This window comes from Dipodomys merriami, unplaced genomic scaffold (genome assembly GCF_024711535.1).
Source record: "Dipodomys merriami isolate MVZ:Mamm:240054 unplaced genomic scaffold, mDipMer1.0.p SCAF_11, whole genome shotgun sequence".
In the NCBI taxonomy this organism is placed as follows: domain Eukaryota; kingdom Metazoa; phylum Chordata; class Mammalia; order Rodentia; family Heteromyidae; genus Dipodomys; species Dipodomys merriami.
This window is the reverse complement of record NW_027202382.1, coordinates 14,228,294-14,234,293: the sequence shown is the minus strand read 5'-3', so window position 1 is coordinate 14,234,293 and position 6,000 is coordinate 14,228,294. Positions and strand designations below refer to the sequence as shown.

At 58.7% G+C, this 6,000-nt stretch overlaps 1 protein-coding gene across 4 annotated transcripts in view; it reads left to right on the top strand.

The window, feature by feature from the left end:
• The first annotated feature begins 1,216 nt into the window (after nucleotides 1-1,216).
• Nucleotides 1,217-6,000, top strand: part of Cntfr (ciliary neurotrophic factor receptor) — a 40,817-nt gene continuing 36,033 nt past the window's right edge. For 2 of the 4 annotated variants that reach the window (XM_070005647.1, XM_070005653.1), the window contains exon 1: nucleotides 1,876-2,030. The gene's annotated coding sequence lies outside the window, so the exon portion shown is untranslated. Of the gene's footprint in view, nucleotides 1,280-1,874; nucleotides 2,031-6,000 lie in introns of those variants that run through there. The other 2 variants (XM_070005652.1, XM_070005651.1) reach the window with 2 other exon arrangements.

Genomic DNA, 6,000 nt, shown 5'->3' with positions numbered 1-6,000 from the left:
GCAGCCCACGAGCGAGCCACCCATCTCCACGTACCCACCCATGCACGTGGGGATGGACCGGTGTGAGGCCGGGGCTCTTTCGGCCCTCCACCACACCTGACCTCGCCCGGGCCTAGCGCGGAGCGAAGGTCCCCACCCCCTGCTCACGCCCCCTCCTCGCCCTCCCTCCCCCCTCCGTCACCTCGGGCCGGGGCCTGAGCCCCGCGGGCCGAGGCGCCGGGGGGTGGGGGGGGGGAGAGGACATCTTTCTGGCGGGCGTGTGTGGACTCGATCTCAGCTGGGCGCAGCTATTTCGCTGTGTTTCCTGATGCTCTGGCCGGCAGTCTCTGAGCCTCAGGCCCGGCGGACCCCTGACTTGTATGGTGGGGATTCTACTGCCATAGAAGTGAAACTGAAAAGCCTGGGCCGTGGCGGGAAGGTTGTTTTGTGTGAGTGTGTGTGCGTGTGTGTGTGTGTGTTTTCTTTCCCTCGGCAAAGGGAGTCTCTGAGGCATTTGTTGGGAGAGGGCCCGGGCGCTGTAGGCAGCCTGCAAGGGGAATAGTGTGGAGAAACTGCGAGATCTTTCCCTCTCCTCGCCCGCCCTCTGCCTTGGAACAGTTTTCTGGAGGGACAAGGCCTAGGGACTGTGGGTCAAAGGCCAAGTGAAAAGTCCAGAGGTGGGGATGGGGGTGGGACCTCTCCTCCTCTGCCTCGGGCTGCCGCTCTCCGTGGCGTCCTCGCGTGGCCTCGGAAGTTGAGCCGGCTGTCTACCCTCCACCTTCCACGCTGCAGCCACACCGGAGGCCCGAGGTCGCCCCTTCAGAGGCCCAGGCTGAGGAAGGGTGTTGAATGTCCAGTGCCAGGGGCTCGGAGTTGGGTGAACCACGCGTTCTGGAGCTGCCTGGCCGGGCATGAAGGGCAGAGCCGAGGGTGCAGCTCCCAGGGCGGGGTGGCGGTGGTGGTGGTGGTATCACAGGAGACATGGTAGGAATCCAAGGCCGGGGCTCCCTGCCTGGTCCACCCTGGGTCCGGCCCCCCGCAGTCCTAAGCGAGGGGTTTATCTGTGTGTGACTAGGAATCGAGGGGGTCGCTGCTGGGGGCAGTAGGAATAGGGGAGGAGCGAAGCCAGCTGGCTGCTTCTACCAAAGTGGGGGCAGGGGACTCTGCCTCGCGCTCCTCTCGGTGATGCTGGAGGGAGGACCCCAGAGTTGGCCCCGGCTGGGCTAGGGTGCCTGCGCGAGACCTGGTGGGGCCCGAGCCTTACGGGCAGCGTGCGCAGGAGGGACGCGGCCCAGGCTGAGTGAGTGGGACGAGGGATCCGGGGGGGGGGGTGCGCGCCCGGCCGTGCGGAGGGTGCGGGCGGAGTGGGTGTGTGTCCGCGCGCTCGCGGCGGGGAGCCCCGCGGCTCGGGCTGTGCGTGAAGCGCGGGAGGGGACCCACAGCCCGTCTGGAGGGCGCGCCAGAGAAAAGGGCGAACGTGGAGGGGCCACGCGTGCCAGTGCGGGGCGAGTGTGCCAGCGGGGGGTAGGGCGCGTGCCTGCGCTGGGCGAGTGTGTGTGTGTGTGTGTGTGCGCGCGGGGGGGGGGCTCCCAGGCCTGGCGCAGGCACGCGTGCCCTCCCGAGCGGGCTGCGCGTGCCAGGCGCGGGAGCGTGCCCCGGCGGGGGCGCGCGGGGGCCGTGGAGGGGAGGGGGTCGTGGCGCGCGGCCGCGGAGAGACAAGGCGAGCGGGGGAGGGGAGCCGGGGCGCGCGCGGCCGAGCGGGCGCCCGCGGTCACATGGGCGAGGGAAGGAGGGAGGGAGCGCGCGAGGGAGGGAGGAGGATGGGGGGGGTTAAAGCCTCCGAGAGCCGAGGAGCCGGTGCAGAGCGGGCGGCGGCGGCGGCGGCGGCGGCAGCGGCAGCGGAGGCGGTGGCTCCAGCCGGCGCGGCGCGGCGCGGCGCGGGGTTCGGCTGTGGGATCCGACCGCGGTGCTAGCTCCGCGCTCGGGGCTTCGCTCCCTACCCAGGGGCGGACGAAGGGCGCGGCGCGGAGCCTTGGTGGCCCGAGGGCGCGGTGAGTACCCCGCGGCGGGCTGCGCGAAGCTTGGACCCTCGAACCCTTCCAGGCGGACAGACCCGCGGATCCGCAGCCCTCGCTTGCACGACAAGAGTGAGGGGAACACGCGTGGGCCCCTGGCCGGGGGGGGGAGGCAGGAAAGTTCATGAGAAACTTTGCCCGCAAACTCGGGGGCGGGGGCGCAGGAGAAGCGGCCCCCCACGTCCGCGCGCGCCAGGGGTTGGGCGTGGTGGTGCTGCTGGTGCTGGTGGGGCTAGACAATCGGCTCGAGGGAGGTTCGTCCTAGGGTCCCTCTTCTTCCTCCCCTTCAGCCACACGCTCAAAGGTCTGCGAACATTCCAGAGCTTGGTGGGTCGCCGAGGCCCCCCGCGCACCCAAAGGCGGCTTCTTTCTCGGCCACGGTCTGGACTTCAAAGCGCCCCGGGGTGTGAACGGAGGGCTGCGCGTCTGCTGGTGTTGTGTGTCCGTGCTGATTCGGCTCTGTGTGTGTGTGTGTGTGTGTGTGTGTGTGTGTGTGTGTGTGTGTGTGTTGGTGTGAGCCTGCCTATGGTTTCCTCCTGAGTCCGCCTGGATGTATCTCCACGCAGTGGGTCTCCTCCGGCGTGTCTCTTTGTAAGTCCTCTGGCGAGTGTGATTCCGCCTGTGTTGTGTTCCCAAGTGTCTCTTTGTGAGTGTGCCCCTGTTGTGCCTCCTCCGGTGCGGATCCGTGTGAGCCGCCCTGAGTGTCCCCGTGTTGCTCCGAGTAGTGGATCTCCCCGTGCGTGGGGGGCTGGGCCGCGCGGAGGTCACCAGACGGACAGCTCTCCTGCTCCGCTGCTCTCCTCTCCTCGCCCGAGCCTCCCATCCAGCGTCTCGCCCGCTTGCTCGGCTCGCTCGCTCGCTCCCTCGCTTCTCTGGGCCCCCTCCCCCTCCAGTAGCTTCAGGCGGGCAGGACTATTTCACGCCTTGTTGAAAATTCAGGATTTTCTTTCTCTTTCCGTCTAGTCTCTCTCTTTGAGAATCGGCTGTGTGTGTCTGTGTGGCTAGCAGCTTGTCTGCAACCCTGGGTGCGAGTCTACATGCTGTTGTAAGGAGTGTGTCTGAAACACCAGTTGTGTTTTGCATGTGCTACGTGGTATATTTGTGACTCTGTGACTGGGGGGTGTTTCTGAAGCTGTAATCACCGAGGTGGTGAAAGTCTGAAATGCTGGGCGTGTTTGTCCATCTGTACTTGTTAGGAGTCTAGGGGGGCCTAAAACCGGGTGTAGTTTTCTGTGTCTAACCCGGCATGGGATGCTGTGCCCTTGCATGTGTGGGGATGGGGCTGGAACAATTGGATATTCCTAGGGAAGTAGGGATGATCTGAACTTGAGGAATGCCCTTGTCTATCCTTACAACCCACACAGATCCTTTCAGCTGGCTCCTGGGGCTCTGGTTGGGATTGGTGAGATGGTTCATACTCTGTCAGAACTGATACTCCAACGGGGACCCTGAACCTACACAAAGCCTAGGAGTTTAAAGCTCATATTCAGTACTGGGGGTTGGGGGGCTGGGAGCCTGGCTTAACTGGTAAAGCATTTGCCTAGCAAACATGGGGTTCTGAGTTCAATCCTCAGCAACTCTCCCCTCCCCGAAAAAAGACATCTTGGGGCTCTGGGAATTCATACTCAAGATTCACAGTGAGGCAGACACTTAAACTCATTCCAAAATCTTGGGGTTTATACGCATAGTTACATGTGCATGTGTTCAGAATTACACCAGGACAGTGAGGCTAACACGTGGATTCACATTTACATTCTGGGGTTCACATTCAGATTGGGGTTCTGTCATCACACTTGGACTCACACTATAGGATCACATGTAGACATTTCTGTTCTTTAACTTACAGATTTACAGTGTGACTTAGAAGCTCATTGGGGTTCTAGGCTGGATTTGCAGACCTGAGAGCTTCCCAAGTTCATATTTACATTCTGTGACTGAGAAGCTCCCACTCAGACTCACAAAAGCAATGTTGGGTTCATATTTGAACCGAGGACTCCTACAGGATACTGCTGCTACTCATCAAACTCATGCTCCTATTTGACATGCACACTCACTTTTCCCCACTGAGTCTCAGGTTCAAAGTTCACAGGGACTCTGGTACTCATTCAGATTCATATTAGACCTTTTGGGTTACACATATATGCAGAGACTAGGAGTCAAGTGATTTAGAGCTCACACTTAGACTCCTGTCAGGATCTGGAGGATTCCAACAGATCCGGAAGTGCTGTGACACACTCATATTCACATGAAGGTCTTGGACTCACACTCTGACATTTGAGTGTTCACACCCAAAATTCTGATTCTATCTAGGATCATGTAGCTGTCCACTAGAGTTCTCGTGTTCACACTCAGACTTACATTGGTACAGTGGAGCTCACACTTAGACTCAACAATATAATTCATATGGGACAGTTAGTTCATAATCATAATGTCCTCAAGCTAAGGGCTCACTCTCTGACTATAATTCTAATACTTCACACTTACTTGTTTGGGTATCCTGGAACTCACAGCTATATTCATACTTCTGTCTTTGAGGAGTCACATTCAGACCCACACTAAGATTGTGACACAACCCCAGAGGAACTTAAGGCTCAGTCAATGTACCCATGATTGCCTTTGATTTGTGGCATATGTTAGAGTAATCGAGGTAAGGAACCAGACTGGAATAAGAACTGTCCCCTCTAACAATGGAGAGGAGATGGGATACATATTTAGTCATATTCTTCACTTGGGCAGATGGAGGGGGTGGGGAAACAATCCATCAAATCTTCTTGACTTGCCTTCCACATGAAGACTTGGCACTTGGCAGGAAGTTCTGAGCGCCTTGTTGTACAGTGTCACAAGCCCTCAGAGTCCTCTGTGTGTCACACACATCCCCTTAAGTAGTTTCTGGACACCCCTTCTGAAGAAGAGAGGGAAAGGTGTAAGGAAATCAAGCACATATCCTCCCAAACATCTCCCCATCTTCCTTAGAATGAAGAAGTGTGAGGCTGACCTCTGGGCTCCAGAGAGCATTCCTAGATACTGAAGTTGTGATTCTAAAAGCGATGGTAGGCAGCCTTGTCTATGTGAGAAGGTAGTTGAGAGGGGAGACTGGACAAGAACACATTCTCTCTTATCTCTCCTGTCCAGACTGGAGAGAGGTAGGGGCCATGTTATGTTATGTTATGTCTCACAGTATTCCTGGAATGTCTGTTGAGCCCTTACCCAGCTCCAGGGCTTGCCCAGGGATCTGCCTTCTACTTTCCAGAAGAGAAGTATTCTGGAGGGAGGAGGAGCTAGACTGCAGCCAGCCTTGGACTCCACCTGCCTTAGGGACCTGGGCTTGGACTTCACATACCCTCGTGCTATGGAGACAGGAGGGTGAGGCCACCTGAGCTATCCTATACCTCCCATGGGGGCTCACACAGTAGTAACCTGGCCTATAGCCTCCCACCCGCAAGCTGAGATGGCTGGGCTTTAACTGCTCCTGGTCCCTGAAGGGGACACATGCTCTCCAGCCCCCCTATGGGGGTGAGGGACTTGGAGGCAAGTTGCTCTGCTCTCTGCCCCCCCATGGTGAGTTGAAGTGTAAATGAATCGGAAACATATGGAGTAGATTTTCTTTGAAATGCAGATGGGTTGGGGGGGACCATGTGTGCCTGGTTTTGAGGGGGGGGTCCTGGGAAGCAAAGAGGCTGAGAAGAGAGAGCTGACCCCTCCTCCAGATCCACTGTGGGTTGGGGGAGTGAGGGAGAACTCAGCTGTGTAAACTCCTGTGGCCCTGGCTGACCACACCCACAGGGACTCCAGCTCCCCATAGGGAGAGGCTGGGGAGGCAAGTGGTCCACGTGAGTGGAGAGCTCGCTCTTGTCTCCCTTCACCTCTGCAAACCAGCAAAGGGAGCTCCTAAAGCACAGCAGTGTTCTGGGTTGGGGGGTCACCAGAGCCAGGAACTCTCAGGGCC